At 32.7% G+C, this 4132-nt stretch overlaps 1 non-coding gene across 1 annotated transcript; it reads right to left on the bottom strand.

Moving 5' to 3' along the window:
- Positions 1-1543: 1543 nt before the first annotated feature.
- On the bottom strand, positions 1544-1650 carry LOC128286167 (small nucleolar RNA R71). The gene has a single exon (XR_008276712.1). It is a non-coding gene; the product is annotated as a small nucleolar RNA R71 (small nucleolar RNA).
- Between the last annotated feature and the right edge of the window lie 2482 nt (positions 1651-4132).

Raw genomic sequence — 4132 nt, 5'->3', positions numbered from 1 at the left:
GATTTTTGGGTTTTCTTTATGTTCTGTATTCTTTATTCTTTTGAGATGTTTTCTTATTTAGTTATGAACTAAATCCCCTAAATACCTAAGGGGAATGAAACCTAAGACGAATCTTGTTGTTATTTTCTGAATCGTATGATAAATATTTAACTTGTTCTTAACTATGTGTTCTTAATTCTTGTTTTGATATCCCAGGATACTAATTCAAGACACGCTCTTATTCAGAGGAGGAATAGACCCTGTCTAAGAGTACATTTACCATAATTAAGCGGAGTTGATTGCGCGCCTAGAAATAGGGTGACAAGATTTTGCTGAATTAGTGTGAAACCTAATAAGGGGATCCATAGATCGAGTTAATGCAACCCTAGAGTGTTATTTAGAGAAAATTCTCAGTTATTCAATGTAGGGATTAGATGTTATTAGTCTTGAATAGGGATAATTATATAACTTAGGGATCTCTACGGAACAAGTTGAATGAATAAATCGTCCGATTCAGAGCCAGAATAACAAGTAATGTCTAGGTGAATTTTTCCTTAGGTATTGTCTCAAGTCAATCGATTTTCCAAAAGCAATTCCCCAATTCCTTTCTCTGTGAGTTCTTAGTTTAAATAATTAGTTAATTAAAACAAACCCCTTTTATTCTTAGGCTAGATAATAAAAAGATCGTTATTACTAGTACTTTAGGTTCCCTTGGGTAGGATATCCCGGTCTTGCCGTTACTATACTATTATTCGATAGGTGGGCTTGCATTTTCGTCATGATAATAGTTAGTCTAGGTCTAATCTTCATCATAAATATTTATTACTTGTTACAAATCACGCGATCAAGTTTTTGGCGCCGCTGCCGGGGAACTGAAATATTAGGAACACTAAATTTTTATTACTTTAGCCATTTATTTTTCTTGCAATTTTATTTTATTTTATTATTTATTAATTTACTTTTTCTTTCTATTGGCAGGTTTTTATAGTTTATGACTAGAATAAACCCATCAGGACCACTACTTTTTGACTAAGAAATCGATCGCACAGTTCGTAGAAATCAAAGAGAAATAAGGCGTAGTTTACGATACACGGAGAACGAGCGAGAAGAAGATACTCAAACCCCAACCGAAGAGATGGTCAAAAATCCAGTCAATCAGCTGCCTCCTGCAATTGCAGCTAATCCAAATCCTACTCCACGTACTATGTATGACTATGCTAAACCTTATTTAACAGGAACTGAGTCTAGTATAGTTAGACCTGCTATTGTTGTAAATAATTTCGAACTAAAACCTAATACAATTCAGATGATACAGCAGTTTGTTCAGTTTGATGGTTTGCAGGATGAGGATCCCAACACGCACTTGACGAATTTTCTTGAATTTTGCGATACATTCAAAATCAATGACATTTTTGATGATGCCATTCGTCTTTGTTTAATTCCATTTTCACTGAGAAACAAAGCTAAATAGTGGTTGAACTCATTACCACGAGGGTCTATCACTACTTGGGAACAAATGACCGAGAAACTTTTACTAAAATATTTTCCACCGGCTAAAACGGCTAAATTGCGTAATGATATCTCTTCTTTTGTGCAGATGGATTTAGAAACACTTTACGATGCATGGGAGAGATACAAGGACTTATTGAGAAGGTTCCCTCACCATGGGTTATGTAACACCCTTTACCCGTACCCGAGGCCGGGATAAGGTACGAGGCATTACCGGACACATACAAACATTAAACTAAAATACGGGCCATAAAATTTCATTCATATTTCAAAACGTTCATTCACTTACACATAGTCCCTTATTTGAGTCTACGAAGCCTAAAACATACTTTAGAAAGGGTTTGGGACTAAACCGAGAACTTACGAAAATCTTGGAAATTTCATGCTTTAAGGCTCCACACGCCCGTGTCCCAAAGTCGTGTTCCATACACTTTGAGACACATGGTCGTGTTTACACTGTGGAATATACCTAGGCTATTTTCCAAGCTTTGGTCAACCTTAATCTCTTACACACTTATACAAAATCAAAAGCATATAACATGGTATTCATTTAATGATTAAATATTCTCAATTAAATCACAAACATAGCATTTGACATACATGTGTCTCTCATACTCATTTTACCTTGTTTAATATAGTACCACTTATACATTTATACCAAGATTATCATCTTACCAAATATCTTCACAATCATCAAGCATTCATATTTAAAACTAGATCATATCTTTATAAAATACCACAATTCAGATGCGCAAAATAACATGTTTGCCTGAAACATTTCAATTCAACTCCATACCCAACAAGCATTACATTGAGACTAGTTATATATATATGTATACATGTCATGATACATATCATTCTCTTTCTGTTTTCTTATAAACACATATCATTTATTTCATTATATCAATTGTTCATATACCATAGTTTCCATGTATTCCACATATATTTATTTTCCTCCTCCTCCTCCTCTCCATTCCACATCCTTAATGTATATAGCATTCTTGTAAGTACGATTTCACAATTTACTAATAAATGCTCACATCAAACTAAACTTACATCTTATTTAATATCAAGGCAATAACATTAAATTACACATTGCCTTATTAAAAATCATATGAACTTACAATTTCCCATAATATCCATAATCATAGAAATCACATTTATGTATGATAATTCAATGCAATTCATGTACCATAGACATATTTTTAAATCAATTCATAAATTTGGCACCATAATCATTTAATTTAACATAATTCAATTAATTCACTAAATTTAACTTTCAAATATAAATTACAATATTATTGCTGTATTATTATCATACCAACTTACATACTTTCAACACCTCAGAAATTATAATAAAGATATCAATTTTACATTGAAACATGCATAAATTAATGCTTATTATACATATGAACTTACCTCGATACTAAAACGACCATTTTACCAAGTTTCCCAATTTTCGATTTTTCTCTCATTCTAGGTTCAAATCTCGTTTTCCGAGATCTAAAACATCATATTTTACTTATTTAATTAATTTAATATTCAAAATATTCCTTAACTCAAACTTTTACAAAATTACAATTTTGCCCCTAAACTTTTGCATATTTACACTTTTTCCCCTAGGCTCGGGAATTAAACTTCATCCCTTATTATTATGTTTTATGACATGCTGATCACTTTTACCTTCTATGGCAACATCAAATTCCCACTCTAACATATACTTATGACTATTAGGTATTTTTACCGATTAAGCCCTTTTACTCGTTTCCACTCAAAACCGAGTAGCACAAGTTGTCTAACATAATTTAAAACCTCATATTCTACCATAAAACATCAAAATAAACACATTTCAACTATGGGTATTTTTCCAAATATGAACCCTAACTTAAATTATTGCTAGAATAAGCTTAATCAAATTACCGGGATTCCAAAAACGTAAAGAACTTGAAAAACGGGGTTAGAACGGACTTACTATTGAGCTTGGAAAGCTTGAAAACCCTAGCCATGGCTTCCCCCATGCTAACTTCGGCCTCCATGAAAAAGATGAGTCAATTTTGGCTTTATTTTCCCTTTTTATTTCTTTTAATTACCAAATGACCAAAATGCCCTTCCTTACTAAACTTTCAAAAATTCCATCCATGTCCAATTTTTGTCCATCACTTAGAAATTGGTCAAATTTCTATTTAAGACCTCCTAATTAATATTTCAAAGCAATTTCATACTAGACACTTCTAGAATGCAAGTTTTGCAACTTATTCAATTTAGTCCCTAACTTCAAATTGAACACTTTATGCATAGAATTTATTCACGAAATTTTCACCCAATCATGCAATCATATCATAGACCTCAAAATAATCATAAAATAATTATTTCTATCTCGTATTTTTCAGTCCCGAAACCTCTGTTCCAACTAGACCCAATTTTGGGCTATTACAGGTTACCGTTTTGGCTGCAAGTTTAAACTTTCTACAATGGTGTGAATCCCTCGACAAGACAAATGAATGACGCAGCTGTTGGCGGAACCATCAACAATAAAACACCAGAAGATGCATTTGAATTTATAAAGGAGATGTCACTGAATAACTATCAATGGAAAGTTATAAGGACAAAGCCAACGAAAACAGCCGGCGTTTATAACGTCGAC

The sequence above is a fragment of the Gossypium arboreum genome, chromosome 12, assembly GCF_025698485.1.
Source record: "Gossypium arboreum isolate Shixiya-1 chromosome 12, ASM2569848v2, whole genome shotgun sequence".
In the NCBI taxonomy this organism is placed as follows: domain Eukaryota; kingdom Viridiplantae; phylum Streptophyta; class Magnoliopsida; order Malvales; family Malvaceae; genus Gossypium; species Gossypium arboreum.
Note: the sequence above shows the minus strand (reverse complement) of the source record. Positions and strands in the feature narration are given on the sequence as shown.